Below are 20,410 nucleotides of genomic sequence, written 5' to 3' on the forward strand. Positions count from 1 at the left end.
GATGGTTTAACTCCTTAGTCATGACGAATCTGCAGCACAGGCAGGAAGGAAGGGGCTTGGGAGTCAAATGAGGTTCAGCAGTTGAAGACCTCGTCATCGGTGGATGGAATTCACTAGTGAAGGTAGGTCACACCCAAGAGTTGCACCAGATATAACCAAACATATTACAGACGATATCCTCTCTTCCAGGATTCCTTTCTCTCCACTTTCAACATCTTGGAGGCTGAGAGAGTTATTATCTCGTCTAACTGTTGAAAATTATATATAATACCGACAAGTTGAGGAGCAAGACACATATTTATCACTTGGGTATCTTTATTGATAAAGGTACCCGAGTGATGAACAGGTATCTTCATTGATAAAGATACCCAACTGTTTCACATATCTTACTTTATCTACAGTTTCCTAATAGTAACTTCTGTATTTAATTGATAAAGCTACTAGATAGAGAAACATCTTGGCGCCGAAGATAGCCAGGTGTTACACATGTGTCTAAGCCATATACTTGTCGGCATAGAATACCATTTATGTTATAACACGAAATAAGTTAGTTTTGTTTTTGGGATGGAAATATCGTTCGTGAGTTGTAAGCTGGTAAGAGCTTCGATTGCTTCTCCATAATCATTAGTCAGATTTTTTTCCTGCAAGAAACAATGGTACACAATAGTGTTGTGAAGCTCCGAGCGAGATAATAACACCAGAATTAAATCATGTTCACTTGGAGCACATGATGACGCTGGTGTAATCTTCTTTTGTTGTCATATTTCTTACACAACTTTCCCAGTTAAGTTTCACCTTCAAGTTGTGACCGCAGCTTCGCTGGGCAAGAAAATTCACTGTTAGTTTTACCTGTCTCCTAATATTTATATTTCCCGTGAGAATGAACACATTTTTTTCAACTCCCTCATCCATTTATTTTATTTGATGCTCTTAAAAGTTGCTCCCCCCCCCCTTTATTTTTTTTTTTTTTGATGGTAAGAGTTATAGCCATCCCAAGGGAATTGGATGTATTGAGCTAGCGTCTTTTTAGCACTTAGCAGGCGAGGGGCCAAGGGTTCACCACTCCTTTGGCTGAATGACCCACACCGGTTAAACGCTTAAAAAAAAAAATCCATCCCGGGACAAGACTTTGCTTCTTAAGCTGAGAATTTTAGTTTGAGTATTTTAAACACTGGTGATCCCACTCCATTTATTTTTCTAGACTGCAATCTTTACAGCAATTGATCTTCCAGCGCTCCTGGTACAACACTTGATTTCTCCCAAGAGGTTGTCAAAGATCTCGTTTTCTATAATTTTCCAGTTCTACGCCACGTTCGAAGTGGCGCCTGAGCAGAGCTGTCAGCTGGAATGATATCGGCTCGTAGTTCAGTGGTCACAGCATTCAGCTGCAAAATGGACGAAACGTATGGGTAAGTTCCCTCACACCTGCTGCCCCTGTTCACCTTGCAGTAAATAGGAATCTTGGTGCCCATTGACTCGTTTGGAGGTAAATTTTTGTTGGAGTCAGGCTTTGAAAAGAACCTAAGACAGAATAATAGATTTAGGCTGCAACGATGAACTCCGTAATCCAGTTGCACGACCTCCAGTTGTTTGATGGAGGGTTTATTACTAATGATGCGCATTGGATTTTAAGGGCAATTGCGCACATCACACACACAATAGGTCGTCAAGGCAGATTTTCGCCTGGATGGTGATCACCGAGTGACGGGCCATAAACAGTGCTCGTTGCACCTCAACTGCATGTCTGTGTCCACTATTATTGGTCCGGCTTCGGTATATTTGATTCATAATGTCTGAAAATTCACAGGGCGCGCAAAAGTTCATCCTGATAATCATCAGGGAATTATCCATGATGTGGCATTGAGAATTAATGCCTTTATCACATATTAGAGAATTTTAAATTCTAAAACTTGTAGAATTTTCACTAAGGTAATTAATCTGGAGAATGTAGTTAGCATTACGACTTCTTTCACTGAAAGAACCTTGGCAAGCCTTCCCAGGAGGAATCTTATTTAATATGACTAATAAGCCTTAGCTTCCGATGACAGGAATCTGTCTAAATTTTACTTCACTGGATGGAAAGATCCATAATGATCTTGTACCTTATGATTATACATTAAAATGGTATAAAATACCGACAGGTGTTTAGGTAAGACACATATGCAACAGTTAGGTATCTTTATTATGAAACGTTTCGCCTACACAGTAGGCTTCTTCAGTCAAGTACAGAAAAGTTGATAGAAGCAGAAGATACTTGAAGACGATGTAATCAGTCCATCACCCTTAAAGTTTTGAGGTGGTCAGTCCCTCAGTCTGGAGAAGAGCATTGTTCCATAGTATGAAACAATATGGAGAAGAAGTGACAGGATGGAGCTTTTTATAGCGCCAAGAGGTGAGACGTAGGCCACTAGGAGAGGTAAGAACTCAGATGTTGAAAGGTCAGGTCCCTCTCAAATCCAGCCCCTCTCACTAGTGGAAGTTGTCGAAGTTGATACCTAACTGTTGCATATGTGTCTTACCTAACAACCTTATGATTATAATGTATCTTTGTCTTTGTCATCACGTGATCACAACGTTGACCCAGTGTATAATTCTATATATAGTACTCCTTCCCTAAATCTTCAAACATCCATCTATATAAATGATGGTGTTTTCAATAATTACTGAGCCTTGAGTAGCCCTGTATGATGATGATGATGATGATGATGATCTACAAGTACATGATACAACTTATACAGATCATAGCTGACATCAGTGGCATACTATATAGAAACCTTTGGTTATGCAGAACATTTCGGGCAAATTAGGTCAGTTTTTGTCCCCAGGATGCGACCCACACCATCGGCTAACACCCAGGTACCTACTTACTGCTAGGTGGACAGGGGCAGCAGGTGTTTTACGGAAGCACGTCTTAATGTTTTCACCCGTACCGGGGATCGAACCACAGACCTCAGTGTTTGAGCTGAGTGCGCTACCACCCGAGCTACCCTTAAGGGTTTAGCGCTTCGCTATGATTATAATAATACTGGGCCTCAAGATTACTGTAGCAGTTAACCATTTTCTTCGTAAGAAATTGTGGTATGTCTAGCCTTTGCACACTCGAAGCTCCTCTTAAAAAATAAAATCGCGAATTCTCTTTGTCCAACTCTGAACGCCACATCTGGAGTCTTTAAAAACTTTGAGAGTAATGAATATTAAAAATGTGTATTGCGAAGATAGTGCCGCCTCGAGTTATAAGAGAATATTTCATGGGGACGCGTCATGGTTATCAGTCATCTAGAACTAATGTTTCATGGGGACGCTTCATGGTTATCAGTCATCTAGAACTAATGTTTCATGGGGACGCTTCATGGTTATCAGTCATCTAGAACTAATGTTTCATGGGGACGCTTCATGGTTATCAGTCATCTAGAACTAATGTTTCATGGGGACGCTTCATGGTTATCAGTCATCTAGAACTAATGTTTCATGGGGACGCTTCATGGTTATCAGTCATCTAGAACTAATGTTTCATGGGGACGCGTCATGGTTATCAGTCATCTAGAACTAATGTTTCATGGGGACGCTTCATGGTTATCAGTCATCTAGAACTAATGTTTCATGGGGACGCGTCATGGTTATCAGTCATCTAGAACTAATGTTTCATGGGGACGCTTCATGGTTATCAGTCATCTAGAACTAATGTTTCATGGGGACGCTTCATGGTTATCAGTCATCTAGAACTAATGTTTCATGGGGACGCTTCATGGTTATCAGTCATCTAGAACTAATGTTTCATGGGGACGCTTCATGGTTATCAGTCATCTAGAACTAATGTTTCATGGGGACGCTTCATGGTTATCAGTCATCTAGAACTAATGTTTCATGGGGACGCTTCATGGTTATCAGTCATCTAAAACTAACGTTTCATGGGGACGCGTCATGGTTATCAGTCATCTAGAACTAATGTTTCATGGGGACGCTTCATGGTTATCAGTCATCTAGAACTAATGTTTCATGGGGACGCTTCATGGTTATCAGTCATCTAGAACTAATGTTTCATGGGGACGCTTCATGGTTATCAGTCATCTAGAACTAATGTTTCATGGGGACGCTTCATGGTTATCAGTCATCTAGAACTAATGTTTCATGGGGACGCTTCATGGTTATCAGTCATCTAAAACTAACGTTTCATGGGGACGCGTCATGGTTATCAGTCATCTAGAACTAATGTTTCATGGGGACGCTTCATGGTTATCAGTCATCTAGAACTAATGTTTCATGGGGACGCTTCATGGTTATCAGTCATCTAGAACTAATGTTTCATGGGGACGCTTCATGGTTATCAGTCATCTAGAACTAATGTTTCATGGGGACGCTTCATGGTTATCAGTCATCTAGAACTAATGTTTCATGGGGACGCTTCATGGTTATCAGTCATCTAAAACTAACGTTTCATGGGGACGCGTCATGGTTATCAGTCATCTAGAACTAATGTTTCATGGGGACGCTTCATGGTTATCAGTCATCTAGAACTAATGTTTCATGGGGACGCTTCATGGTTATCAGTCATCTAGAACTAATGTTTCATGGGGACGCTTCATGGTTATCAGTCATCTAGAACTAATGTTTCATGGGGACGCTTCATGGTTATCAGTCATCTAAAACTAACGTTTCATGGGGACGCGTCATGGTTATCAGTCATCTAAAACTAACGTTTCATGGGGACGCTTCATGGTTATCAGTCATCTAGAACTAATGTTTCATGGGGACGCTTCATGGTTATCAGTCATCTAGAACTAATGTTTCATGGGGACGCGTCATGGTTATCAGTCATCTAGAACTAATGTTTCATGGGGACGCTTCATGGTTATCAGTCATCTAGAACTAATGTTTCATGGGGACGCTTCATGGTTATCAGTCATCTAGAACTAATGTTTCATGGGGACGCTTCATGGTTATCAGTCATCTAGAACTAATGTTTCATGGGGACGCTTCATGGTTATCAGTCATCTAGAACTAATGTTTCATGGGGACGCTTCATGGTTATCAGTCATCTAGAACTAATGTTTCATGGGGACGCTTCATGGTTATCAGTCATTTAAAACTAATGTAGTTATAATTATGGAGATCATTTTTAAAGGGGTGGACCGGTAGGCCAGCGGAAGGCTCTGTTCTTATGACTAATCTCCAGTGGTTAAGACCCACGTCAGGAAACACTTGACCTATTTCCTAACGAATCTTACCTAACCTAACCTAAAACCTTTCCGTCTTCATATGAAAAATAACTTGTCAGAACCTTTAAGCCGTCCTTCTCTTGTCTGTATTCACTTGTCCTTTCTTTCAGTATCTTAAGCAAGATAAACATTGGTTGTAAATGGAACAGTAAAATCTGTAACATCTGGATATAGACATTTACAGTACAGAACATTTATCAGGACTGAAGACGCCACTCGTGGCGAAACGTTCATTTTTATCCACAGCTAAACATTGCAATTATCTGTAGATAGATGCATATATATACACAACTCATGATGTTTATTGAGGAAAAGTTTCCTTCCTCAATAAATGTCTTGAATTGTTCATACATGTTTATCTACATGATGTCCTTATCCCCTTCCTGTTCACCAGTCCCTTGCAATCGTATCTTAGATGGTGGTGCTGCACCAGGTACACTGTTGTGTGGAGTCTCCCCGGGGGAGCCCATGTGGGGTTGCTCCTGGGCTTCCCTGTAGGGGGCCGGCAGCAACCAACTTATGGGAGAGCCTCTGCCACAAAAACTTCATTAGGATATCACTTACAAGTGTTATTTTGTAACGTGTCAACCAGATTTTCGTTTGTTTTCCCTACAGATGACATGAAAGTTATTTGAAAAACAACAATTTGAAAAGCAATTATCTTGAAAGCTTTATATATATTTTTTGTATTTCTCAGATTGCCCCGAAAACTTCTGTGGGGATAATTCCTTTTGTGTGGGTGCGCACCGATTGTTTTCTCTTCAATACAAGAGGACACAAGCTGTATTGTTTAAACAACTTTAAAACTGATTAAATATATTTTAGATAAGTTTACAGTAATTTAATAATAAACAAACACAATGAAATATATTTTTTCGTTAGGTTCAGAATGACTTTTGTGAAATTATTGCATACACAAATTTTCGCTTCCCTTATTTGGCAAGACGAGCGTTGCTCCTCTTGCTGTATATATATATATATATATATATATATATATATATATATATATATATATATATATATATATATATATATATATATATATATATATATATATATATATATTAATAGTACTAAAATTTATCTATAAACAAAACATTTTGACTTCTTACTTTATCCCAGATCTGGATGTCAAAAGAGTATGAGATAGTAAAGACCTGAGAAATCCATTCGACTTAGTGCTGATGCTACGCTTGGCTGCGTCCAGTGAAAGGCTGTTTGTTTGGCAGGTTTGATCCACTCATTATGACATGTCAGTCTTTCCCTTGGATGGTCACACACTATAGCTCGCCCACGGGCTCTCTCAACCAGACACTCCTCGTGAAGACTTACTTCTCTTGCTGGAGAGGTCGCGCGTACACCCAGGCCTCCTCGATTGCTGACACACAGCACGGGAGTCTGGATTCTGTGGGAGATGTATCGAGCTTGTCTACACGTCGTGGGTTTTAATCTTTGTGTTTGTGTGTGTGTGTATGTGTATGTGTGTGTGTGTGTATGTGTGTGTGTGTGTGTGTGTGTACTCACCTAGTTGAGGTTGCGGGGGTCGAGTCCGAGCTCCTGGCCCCGCCTCTTCACTGATCGCTACTAGGTCACTCTCCCTGAGCCGTGAGCTTTATCATACCTCTGCTTAAAGCTATGTATGGATCCTGCCTCCACTACATCGCTTCCCAAACTATTCCACTTACTGACTACTCTGTGGCTGAAGAAATACTTCCTAACATCCCTGTGATTCATCTGTGTCTTCAGCTTCCAACTGTGTCCCCTTGTTACTGTGTCCAATCTCTGGAACATCCTGTCTTTGTCCACCTTGTCAATTCCTCTCAGTATTTTGTATGTCGTTATCATGTCCCCCCTATCTCTCCTGTCCTCCAGTGTCGTCAGGTTGATTTCCCTTAACCTCTCCTCGTAGGACATACCTCTTAGCTCTGGGACTAGTCTTGTTGCAAACCTTTGCACTTTCTCTAGTTTCTTCACGTGCTTGGCTAGGTGTGGGTTCCAAACTGGTGCCGCATACTCCAATATGGGAATAACGTACACGGTGTACAGGGTCCTGAATGATTCCTTATTAAGATGTCGGAATGCTGTTCTGAGGTTTGCTAGGCGCCCATATGCTGCAGCAGTTATTTGGTTGATGTGCGCTTCAGGAGATGTGCCTGGTGTGTGTGTGTGTGTGTGTGTGTGTGTGTGTGTGTGTGTGTGTGTGTGTTACCATTTTGTCCTAGGCACATGTCGATTCGACACTAGGCCTGTTGTATATGAGTGTGTGTGTGTGTGTGTGTGTGTGTGTGTGTGTGTGTGTGTGTGTGTGTGTGTGTGTGTGTGTGTGTGTGTCTGTGTGTGTGTCTGTGTGTGTGTCTGTGTGTGTGTGTGTGTGTGTGTGTGTGTGTGTGTGTGTTTGTGTGTGTGAGTGTGTGTGTGTGTGTGTGTTTTCGTGTATGTAAAAAAGTTTAATCAACAGGTATTTAGTAGATAAAATTGAAGCTTAGGTTCAATGGGAGATGTATCGAACTTGTCAACACATCGCTGTTTTTAATCTTTGTGTGTTTTCGTGTGTGCAAAAGAAAGGTTAATCAACACGTATTTAGTACTAACAATTGAAGGTTGTTGAAAACCGCGTACGGTGCTCAGATACCTGTTTGTTAACATTAATAACATTAATATAACATGTTTGTTTGAAATAATGTTAATAGCTTTTTAAAGACAAAGTTAGTTTGTCTGAAGACTACAAACATACACGATCCTTTCTCCGTATTATCTCTATAGATTTATAGCTTTCCCATGACTATAATTTGTGGTAACAACTGGTTGGTTAACAGCATTAGTGGGGGTTTAAAAAATTAGGTGGGGTAAACCCGTAGGTACGTAAGTTGGCAGACATCGTTCACAGCTGGGCCAGCGGACATTTAACCAGTTTCTTAACGAATGAACTGGGTTTGTGTCAAATAAATAAACATGGTTATGATTCTAATGTTTTCTGGTGTTGCTGTTATGATTCTCGTGTTTATGATTCTTATATATTCTAGTGTTTTTGATATGATTCTTGTGTATTCTGGTGTTGCTGTTATGATTCTCGTGTATTCTAGTGTTTTGATATGATTTTTGTGTATTCTGGTGTTGTTGTTATAATTCTAGTGTAGTCTGTTTTTCTCTCTTACGTGTTCAGTGTCACTTCAAAGTTCAGAGAACTCATTGAAGGGCATTTACTGTAAGGACCATTCCCCCCCCCTCCCCCTTTCTCTTTGACTACTGCTCTTTCAACCTGATTTCGCATAGCAGACCTTATGACTAAATTGAAAAAGTTTAAATTGGAAAATCAGGGAACTATTTTAAAATGCAGTACCACTGGTTGGTTGCCAAATAAATAACTACACAATCATTCATAAAATCATGAAAATATTTTATGATGCATTCAGTAAACAATTCACTCGGCTCTGCTGTAGATATTATTTAATAAAAAAAACTGTAACAGCAAACTACAGACTCCTGATGTTTAGGGGAACTGTTAGAAAACTAAAATGTTTAATATTTCCGGTAAACTTTTAGCTGGAAAAAATAATTTAGATCATTTTTTATTGAATATTTTCTGAAGTGAATGATTAAAACATCAGAAAATACATAAATATATAAAAATAAAATTAGTGTTTGGATGGTAATGTATAGATTTAGGAGTGTGCGCTAAACCCGTCAAGGCCATGCCGTGGTATCTGTGGTTTTAGCGTAGAAATAAACCCTGATTTTTAAACCCTTGGCATAGGTATATCTGATTCTTAAACCCTTAGCGCAGGGATAATATCTGATTTTACGAAGGGATAAGCCCTGATTGCCTCTACGAGGCAATCGGCTTATCCAGGGTAAGATTTCTTCACTACGTTGAATCAAGAGCCCTTTACAAGCATCAAGGCTCACAACGGAAGGCACACGGGATCGATCCTTGATCTAACCATCACGTATGAGCAAGCAAGCTTCCTTACATTTGTCTTCATGCATTAGACACTTGTGCAACACTTGGGTATCTTTATTGTGGAAACGGTTTGCCACACAGTGGCTTCATCAGTCCAGTACAAAGAAAAATAATGAAGAGCAGGAGATGGAGATAATCAGTCCCTCTGCCTGGAATCCATGTAATCAGTCGATCAATCTTGTTAAGAATACAGCATGTGGTAGGTAGGTAGGTAGGTAGTGGCTAACGCAACGGGCTGGAGTTTTGAGACTCTCTGACCGCGGGTTCAATCCCGGCCGGGGTATGGTTTGTTTGCAATCGTGTCATTGCGATTTCGTGAGTCATGTTGACGGCAGTGAAGGGACTTGAGCTAGAGTTCGTCACGGCCACACTAGCTGGAGATTCGTCTGTAAAAAACTTGCATTTGTGGTCACAGTGGTGCCTATGCTAACCTTCCTATGGTGTAGAAATATTCCTAGTTGGACGAATCTTACTGTGGCTAGCTGGTCTAGTGGCTAACGCGACGGGCTGGAGTTTTGAGACTCTCTGACCGCGGGTTCAATCCCGGCCGGGGTATGGTTTGTTTGCAATCGTGTCATTACGATTTCGTGAGTCAGGTATAAGGTTTGTCAGAATACAGGACAAGTGTTTCCTGACGCTGATCTTAGTCATATAATGACCCACAGCTGGAGCTTTTGATCATCTGACTGAGACCTTCTACTGGATTACCCCTCCACCCGTTTAAAAATTATGGTTATTCTTATAACCGTTTATAAATTGTTTATACCTGGAGAGGGTTTCGGGGGTCAACGCCCCCGCGGCCCGGTCTGAGACCAGGCCTTATATACAGCATAGGCGAGAAAAAGTGGCTTACATTCTGCAGACAGGCGAGGTGAAGCAGTGGTAGGCGGTGTCACCTTCGACACATCCACAGGTGGCAGAAGGTCAGGCTTATAGGTTAGGCATGTGAAGAATTTCCTATATCAAGATACCAGGATGTTGCCGTGTTTAACGGGAATTTAGACACTTGATTCAGAGAACCATTCACCACTGTGTGGCGAAACGTTTTCTTAATAAGATACCCAAGTGTTGCACGTGTGTCTAATTTATCTACTCGTCGGTGCTCTGAAACATTTATTTACACTTGTGTTCATCTATCTGAAGATAAGTGCAGGGATGTTAGCTGGCAGTTGTTAGTTACCATCTGAGGTGGCTACGGTGAAAAGCTCTGTTCCATAAGGCACAGTACTCTCTCCCATCCTGTTCCTCATCCTAATATCTGACATAGACAGGGATGCAAGCCACAGCACCGTGTCTTCCTTTGCAGATGACACCCGAATTTGCACGACAGTGTCTTCTATTGAAGACAGTGCAAGACTCTAGGCGAACATGAACCAAATCTTTAATGGACCTCAGAGAACAATATGGAGTTCAATGATGAGAAATTTCAGTTACTCCGATATGGAAAACGTGCGGAAATTAAAACAGTATCAGAGTATAAAACAAATTCTAACTACCCAATAGAGCGAAAAACTAATGTAAAAGTCATGGGAGTGATCATGTCGGAGGATCTCACCTTCAAGGACCACAACATTGTATCACTCACATCTGCTAGAAAAAATGACAAGATGGGTAATGAGAACCTTCAAAACTAGGGATGCCACGCCCATGATGACACTCTTCAGGTTACTTGTTCTTTCGAGGCAGGTAAAATTGCTGACCTAGAAAATATACGGAGAACCTTCACGGCACATATAAAACACCTTAATTACTTGGAACGCTTAAAGTTCCTCCTCCTGTACTCCCTAGAACGCAGGCGAGAGAGAGACATGATTATATACACCTGGAAAATCCTAGAGGGATTAGTACCAAACTTGCATACGAAAATCACTCACTATGAAAGCAAAAGACTCGGCAGACGATGCAACATCCCCCCAGTGAAAAGCAGGAGCGCCGCTAGCACGATAAGAGACAACACAATAAGTGCCAGGGGCCCAAGACTGTTCAGCTGCCTCCCAGCATATATAAGGGAGATTACCAATAGACCCCGGCTGTCGTCAAGAAGGCGCTGGACAGGCACCTAAAGTCAGTACCTGACCAGCCGGGCTGTGGTTTGTACGTCGGGTTCCATGCGGCCAACAGTAACAGCCTGGTTGATCCGTCATGAGGCCTGGTCATAGACCGGACCGCGGGGGCGTTGACCCCCGAAACTCTCTCCAGGTATACCTGATAGGAAGAAGCGAGAAACTTTACGACGACGTTTCGGTCAGTCCTGGACCATTTTCAAAGTCACTATCGTCCATTCATGTAACTGTGACTTTTTTATTGTGAAAAAAAAATGTTTTCTAAAATGTGTATATTTAATCACGAAATACATTAAATTGTACAAAGTGTAAATAAAGTATTGCTTAAATGTGTATGTTCATTCTCTCTCTCTCTCTCTCTCTCTCTCTCTCTCTCTCTCTCTCTCTCTCTCTCTCTCTCTCTCTCTCTCTCTCTCTCTCTCTCTCTCTCTCTCTCTCTCTCTCACTCTCTCACAGAAAACCCAAAAGACAATTTGTTTTGAAACGAAATAACTTAAAAAAGACGCCAGTGTTTCAAGACTAAACTTTTTCTGGAAGACAAGGATGTGCAACTTCCCTGGCTACGCTGCTGCCTCCCTCCTGCAACTGTGAGAGTCATTCTCACGCAGCTGCATGAATCAGACTCCAAGAACTGTATGTGTTAGTCTAGTGCAGTTGTATGTGTCACTCATGCAGTTGTATCCTACCTACCAGGAGGGTATTCCGAGGATCAACGCCCCCACAGTCCGGTCCACGAACAGGCTGATCAACCCGGCTGATCCGGCACCAACTTTAAGTATCTGTCCAGCTCCCTCTTGAAGGCAGCCAGGGGCCTATTGGTAATTCCCCTTATGCATGGTGGGAGGCTATTGAACAGTTTTGGACCCCGGATACTTGTGGTGTATTGGGGGTATTTTGCACTGCCTGTCCAGTCTTTTACTTTTGTATGGAGTGATTTCTGTGTGCAGATTCGGGACCATTCCTTCTATGATTTTCCAAGTGTAGATTATGATATATTTCTCCTGCCTACGTTCCAGCGAGTACAAGTCGAGTGCTCCCAAGCTTTCCCAGTAGTTGAGTCGTTTGATAGAACTTATATGTGCAGTAAAGGTTCTCTGTGCACTCTCTAGATTTGCAATTTCACCTGCTTTGAACGGAGATGTTGATGTACAACAGTATTCCAGCCTAGAGAGAGCAAGTGATTTGAAAAAGTTCATCATTGGCTTGGCATCTCTTGTTTTGAACGTTCTCATTATCCATCCTATCATTTTCTTTGCAGTTGTGATGGTTGCAGTGTTGTGATCCTTGAAAGTGAGATCCTCAGACATTACCACTCCTAGGTTTCTCACATTATTTTTCCGCTCTATTGTATGATCAGAGTTTGTAGTATACTCGGTTCTAGTTATTATTTCCTCCAGTTTTCCATAACGGAGTAGTTGGAATTTGTCTTCATTGAACATCATATGTTTTCCGTTGTCCATTGGAAAACTTGGTTTATATTTTCTTGGGGGTTAACCGTGTCCTCAATAGATGACAGTCTCTTGCAGATTCTAGTATCGTCTACAAAGGATGATACGGTGCTGTGGATTACATCTTTGTCTGTGTCGGATGTGAGGACGAGGAACAGGATGGGGAGAGTACAGTGCCTTGTGAAACGGAGCTTTTCACTATGGCAGCTTCCGGTTTAGCTCTGTTGACAACTACTCTTTGTGTTCAGTTGGTTAAAAAGTTGAAGATCCATCTCTCCACTTTGCCAGTTATTCCTTTAGCACGTGTTTTGTGCACTATTACACCATGATCGCACTTGTAGCAGTGATAAGTCCTTGAACGAAACCCGGAGTCCCCAAAAGGTTGGTTCTTGGCTACCAGATGATTCTTGTTGATGCCGGTAGTGAACTTGAGCGCCAAGCTGGGGGTTTCTGTCTCGGTGGCGGTTAATGTATAGGAAGATAAATTATTTACACGTCTTCAGTGTCCATCTTTCTTCATCCGAGATTGCAGGCTCAAGGCACGAACTATCCTCAACAAACCACCCATGGACCAGCCCTCTAAGCAGTTCATAGTGTTCCCATGTTGTAATGTTGCCACGAATACTCGCCGGGCACTTGCCAGGATTAACACAAATGTTTCCACCATAAACACATCATGTATCAAAGACTTCACTACGAAACGCAGCCACACATCTCTAACTTCCACAGGAGGCGTCTACACCAACCCTTGTGGATTCTGTCCCAAGAAATATGTAGGCGAAACAGGCAGAGGTCTTGCAGTCCACCTGAACGAGCATCGAAATGCCAGTAACAGAGACGACTTAGGTACGCCTGTGTCCTCCACAGAGACTCCACGGGGCATTTGATGAACTGGGATGGGGCAGAACTCGTTCTCACCGAACAAGACCTTAGACGCCAACGGTGTCTAGAAGCCTCGCTAATTGCCGTCACCGACACAGTAGAACGTAACTCTGGAAATCGCAAAATTTCTAAAACATCAACATACATGATACTCAACCAGGCACAACACCACCTACCCAGCAACACAGGAGTCACATGATCTCATCGTCTACCCGTCCTCATCCCAACATGTCATTCTTCAGGTTACCATCCGTCACTCACAACTCACTCTACGCTTATATATACTGTCTTTCAACCTCTGTATGTTAATGATCAAGGTCCCAGGACCGAAATGTTTTCTATGTCCTATTGTTTGTTTACGTGTTTTTCTAAACTAACTTGTGGGTAATTATTACCAAGGTTTATACCATACCCAGACGTTGCACATGTGTCTTCAGGGAACTGGAGCATATTTGTGCTCCAGTTCCCTGAATACCTTTCACATCACCCCCCCCCTCCCGGCTGTATAATCCTACGGGTTTGGCGCTTTCCCTTAATAATAATAATAATAATAATAATAATAATAATAATCGAGAATAACCCAGAACGACGTGGCTCACCAATCCCCGACATAATATTCATGAAATGATAAATACGGCGATGAAAAGATTTATGATTGTATAAGGTGAGGTCTCAGCGTTCCCGTAGGCACGTGTAACTCCCTCGACAAGTTCCCGCTAACCCCATTCAACATTCTCACTGGAAAAGATTTAACTGCCCATGTGAATATTCTCTCTCTCTCTCTCTCTCTCTCTCTCTCTCTCTCTCTCTCTCTCTCTCTCTCTCTTTCTCTCTTTTTCTCTTTCTCTTTCTCTCTCTCTTTCTCTCTCTCTCTCTTTCTCTCTCTCACTCTTTCTCTCTCTCTCTCTCTCTCTCTCTCTCTCTCTCTCTCTCTCTCTCTCTCTCTCTCTCTCTCTCTCTCTCTCTCTCTCTCTCTCTCTCTCTCTCAGAACCACTCACCACTACCACCCAATCATTATATCAATGATATGCAATACCGACTAGTAGATATATTTTATTAAGGCATATGTGTAACACTTAAGTATATTTCTTTCCGATTCGTCTCGCCTTCGTAGCAGGCTGCTACGAAGTTTCAAGGCTGAGGGACTGAACATCCCAAAATCTTTTCTCCATCGGTTTCAAGTATACTAGTTACCCCCTGTATTCAAGTGAAAAAGCTTGCGTATCCATGGGAAAAGTTGGACACATACATAAGAACATAAGAACGAAGGAACACTGCAGCAGGCCTACTGGCCCATGCGAGGCGGGTCCAAGTCTCCTACCGGCTTAAGCCAATGCACCCAACCTAGTCAGGTCAGGTCACATTGACTTAAGGGAGGAACACGGCAACCGACCTGGTAGCACAAGCTATCAGGTCCAACTCACACCCACCTACATCCACTCACGTATTTATCCAACCTATTTTTAAAGCTACACAACGTTCTGGCCTCTATAACTGTACTTGGGAGTTTGTTCCACTCATCCACAACTCTGTTACCAAACCAGTACTTTCCTATATCCTTCCTGAATCTTAATTTTTCCAACTTAAAACCATTGCTGCGAGTCCTGTCTAGGCTAGATATTTTCAGCACACTATTTACATCCCCTTTATTTATTCCTGTCTTCCATTTATACACCTCAATCATATCCCCCCTAATTCTACGTCTTTCTAGAGAGTGCAGATTCAGGGCCCTTAGTCTATCCTCATAGGGAAGGTTTCTGATATCAAAATGGTATACAATACCGACAGGATGGTTGTTAAGACACATAGGCAACACTTAAGCAACTTTATTCCGAAACGTTTCGCCTATACAGTAGGCTTCTTCAGTCGAGTACAGAAACTAGGCAGGAGCAGAAGAGATGTGAAGACGATGTAATCAGTCCATCACCCTTAAAGTCGTAGATTTGAGGTTGTCAGTCCCTCAGCCTGGAGAAGTTCTGTTCCAAAGTGTGGAACTAACTGAAGATCAAGCGACAGTGTTGAGACTTAAATACTGTCGGAAAGAGAGGTGCAGAGTAGTAGTAGTAGTGAGATTGTAGCCACTGAGAGGTCATGTCCCTCTCAGAATAAACGGTTCTCACTTGAAGAAGTTGTCCAAGTTGGACAACTTCAAGTGTCTTAACAACCAAGGTTTCTGATACATGGGATCAACTTTGTCATCCTCCTTTGTACATTTTCCAGAGCATTTATATCCATTCTGTAATACGGTGACAAAAACTGTGCAACATAATCTAAATGAGGCCTAACCAAGGATGTATAGAGCTGAAGAACAACCTGAGGACTCCTATTATTTATGCTTCTTGATATGAAGCCAAGGATTCTATTAGCTTTTTTGCGAACACTTATGCACTGTTGTCTTGGTTTCAGATTACTGCTAACCAGAACTCCTAAATCTTTTTCGCAATCCGTAATATTAAGATCTACATTATTTAGTTTATATGTGGCATAGTTATTGTCCTGTCCAACATTTAGAACTTTGCATTAGTATATATTAAACTGCATCTGCCACTTCTCCGACCACTGCATCAGTCTATTCAAATCTTCCTGGAGTGCTCGAATGTCCTCGTCAGAATGAATTCGACGGCCTATTTTGGTGTCATCGGCAAACTTGCTGATGTCGCTCTTTATGCCCTCATCTATGTCGTTTATGTAGATTGTGAACAGCAGGGGGCCCAACACTGAAACCTGTGGAACACCGCTCGTGACGCTTCCCCACTCTGATTTCTCCCCATTTATGCAAACTCTCTGCTGTCTATTTGTCAACCATGCCTCTATCCAGGAAAAAATTTCTCCTATTCCATGTGCCTTAATTTTCCTCAATAGTCTTTGATGTGGGACCCTGTCAAAAGCCTTACTGAAGTCCATATACACAATATCATATTCATTACCATGATCTACCTCCTCAAATACCTTAGTGAAAAAAGTTAATAAATTCGTAAGGCAGGAACGCCCCTTTGTAAAACCATGCTGAGATTCGTTGATTAATTTATGCTTTTCAAGGTGGCTACGAACTGCCTCGGCAATTATTGATTCCATAAATTTTCCCACTATGGAGGTTAGGCTTATTGGTCTATAGTTCGAAGCTAAGGACCTGTCACCTGCTTTGAAAACAGGTATCACATTTGCCATTTTCCACTTATCTGGCACCATGCCAGTTTGTAGTGATATGTTGAAAAGATTAGCCAAAGGTTTGCTAAGCTCCTCTTTACATTCCTTTAGAATCCTTGCATACAGTTCATCAGGGCCTGGGGATTTGTTAGGTTTTAATTTATCTATTTGCCTAAGGACCATGTCACTTGTGACCCTAATCGTGCACAGTTTATTATCGTCCTGTTCTACATAATTTATCATTTCTGGAATATCGCTGGTATCCTCCTGTGTAAAAACTGAGAGGAAGTATGTGTTAAAAATTCTACACATTTCCTTATCACTGTCAGTGAGCTGACCCGAGGAACTTTTGAGTGGGCTTATCTTGTCCCTGATCTTACTTCTGTATACCTGAAAGAATCCTTTTGGGTTAGTCTCGATTCTCTTGCAACTTTAACCTCATAATCTCTTTTTGCTTTTCTAATTCCCTTTTTTATTTCTCTCTTTAACTGAATATATCGATTTCTTAATTGCCCCTCTCCTCTTTTGATTTGCCTATATATGCCTCTCTTTTGACCAATCAGATATTTTAATCTATTGTTCATCCATTTAGGATCATTTTTGTTTGATCTGATTTCCCTATTTGGAACATAATTTGACTGAGCAGCTAGAACTATGCCCTGGAAAGCGTCATATCGGCAACCATCACCACCTACCTGACCCTTAGTCAGGTCATTCCAGTTCAGCCCACCTAAGTAATTTTTCAGTCCTATGAAATCAGCCAAGCGAAAGTCAGGGACGGAGACTTGATTGCCATTATTAGGGGAATTCCATGATATATTAAAACTGAGTGATTTGTGATCACTTTCCCCAAGCTCATCATTAACCTCAAGATTATTAATTAGTGTTTCCCTACTGGCAAGAACCAAGTCAATGAGGTTATTTCCCCTAGTTGGCTCTGTCACAAACTGTTTTAAAAAACAATCCTGGATCGTATCAAGAAAGTCACCTGACTCTAAATTTCCTGTCAAATTGCTCCAGTCAATCTGTCTATAGTTGAAATCTCCCATTAGCACATTTTCGTATGTAGATGCCTTACGAATTTCGTCCCAGAGAAGTTTACTGCACTCCCTATCAAGATTTGGGGCCCTGTAAATCACACCCAAAATTAGTTTTTCTCGGCCCTCGAGAAGCTGTAACCAAACAGATTCAGTGGCTGACGCTTCTAATTTTATATCTTGTCTAACATAACAATTTAAATTGTCTCTGACATATATCGCTACTCCACCACTCTTCCTGTTACCCTATCAGTGTGGAATAATTTATAGCCTTGTATGTGACATTCAGAGGGCATCTCTCTATCTTTCAGATTGAGCCAGGTCTCTGTTATAGCAATAATATCTATGTTTCCTGCACTTGCAATTAATATTAGCTCATCTATCTTATTTCTTACACTCCTGCTATTAGTATAGTAAATCTTAAGGGAGCTAGTCCCTTGCTGCACTCTGCTGTCCCCCTTTGTTTGCTGACCTGATCTATTGTCTTTATTTATAACTTCATGCTGAATGCCTTTTATACATTTACTGTTTCCAACCCTAGTGTTGCAACCTGCTTGTTTCCCACACACACCCATACCTCTATCTTCTATCAGTTTAAAATCATAGGCATTTCACCAATGGCCTTCTCAATTGAGTTTGCAAGTGCTACCACCCCAGCCCCAGAGAGATGTACCCCATCCCTTGCATACATATCATGTTTGCCATAAAAGTTGTTTCAGTTGTCAATGAATGGGATTGCAAGTTCCTTGCAGTATCTGTCTAGCCAGCAATTTACACCAATTGCCCTAGACAACCATTCATTTCCTACTTCCCTTCTAGGCAATATGCTACATATGATTGGGACCCCTCCCTTAGACTTAATGAAATCTATAGCTGACCTGTACTTATCTAGCAGCTCTTCTCTCCTACCCTTCCCAATATCATTTCCACCAGCTCTGAGACAGATAATGGGCTTGTTCCCATTACCTGACATGATATCCAGCCTGTTAACTATGTCCCCAAAATTAGACACATGTGCAATATTTGGGTATCTTTAATAAGGAAACGTTTCGCCACACAGTGGCTTCATCAGTCCATACAAAGGAGAATGGTGAAGAACGGGAGGAGTTTGAGGTAATCAGTTCCTCAGCCTTGAGTCGATGTGATCAGTCCATCAGTTTCAAGATACCCAAATGTTGCACATGTGTCTAATTTATCGACTTGTCAGTTAAATAACAAAAAAGGCACAATACCGTGACTGGAACGATACACAAATAACCCGCACATAAAAGAGAGAAGCTTACGACGACGTTTCGGTCCGACTTGGACCATTTACAAAGTCACACTGTGACTTTGTAAATGGTCCAAGTCGAACCGAAACGTCGTCGTAAGCTTCTCTCTTTTATGTGCGGGTTATTTGTGTAACTTGTCAGTTCTCTGAACCATTCATCTACATGGACCAGTAGGCCTGCTGCAGTGTTTCTCCATTCTTATGTTCAATGATACAAAAGTGTTCCACATATTTTGTTCATCTATACCTTCCCTTCTCTCTTTTTTTTCACTTTTATGTCTGATTCTTTCCTTTCATCTGGAGATTGGAAGTACCACAAGCTGCTTCCGGTGTAACAAGACACGGGGGAAGTTCTCTCATTTGTACCGTGTTGTCACTGTCTTGGCCACAATATCTAAAACTTTCTCTTACTGCTCTCTGCTTTCTTTAACTTTTTCCCGAGACTCGTGGTATATTTGGCCGGCGGTTGTAAAGACGTAATATAGAGGAAAGTTGTGTTAAAATGCATTATGCTCATGATTAAGCTTTTACAAGACTCGATAAAGGTAACCCCTAAGCGGAACATGGGTAATGGAGGCTTGGACCGTGGGTAGCTAAGATAAGAGGAAATGGTATGGTGATACCGACAAGATGTGGAAAAAGACACTTATGTACAGTTCAGGACATTTATTAAAGGAAACGTTTCGCCACGAGTGGCTGAAGAAGCCACTCGTGGCGAAACGTTTCCTTTAATAAATGTCCTGAACTGTACATAAGTGTCTTTTTCCACAGCTAAGATAAGATTGGACAGATATATGAGTGGGAGGGGCTGAGTTTGATTGGTGTTGTGGGTACGGGAGTAAATTCTTGGGTATCTTTGGGAAATGGTGGTTTTGATGAGGACCTTCCTTGTATGGGCCAGTAGGCCTTCTGCAGTGTTCTTTCATTCTTATGTTCTTATGTAAAATGTTCCATCAGATTAACTCACTGAAGAAAACACGCAGGAGCAGAGATAACTTCAACTGTGACAACGTTTTACTCTAGGTCTTCATCAGTTGACTTACCTTGATAAATCTTTACATGGGAGCGAAACGTTGCTACAGTAGAAGTTTGCTCTGTACCTAACTTTACTTTTGACAGCTGTTGAATCCAACCCATCCGCTCTTCTTCAAGTCGGGGACCATCAACCACGAAGATATAAGAACATAATGGAGGAACACTGCAGAAGACCTACTGGCCCATACAAGGCAGATCATAGAGGAAGTAGTATAACGAATTACCATAACAGAAAAAACAGTAATATAACGAATCAGATTTCAATGTTCAAACCTACTTTGAACTGCATTATAAGGTACGAAAATTTATAAAATTTTGTACAATGCCAAAAAAAAAAAAAAAAAAAATTG

Source organism: Cherax quadricarinatus, chromosome 49 (genome assembly GCF_038502225.1).
Source record: "Cherax quadricarinatus isolate ZL_2023a chromosome 49, ASM3850222v1, whole genome shotgun sequence".
Lineage (NCBI taxonomy): Eukaryota > Metazoa > Arthropoda > Malacostraca > Decapoda > Parastacidae > Cherax > Cherax quadricarinatus.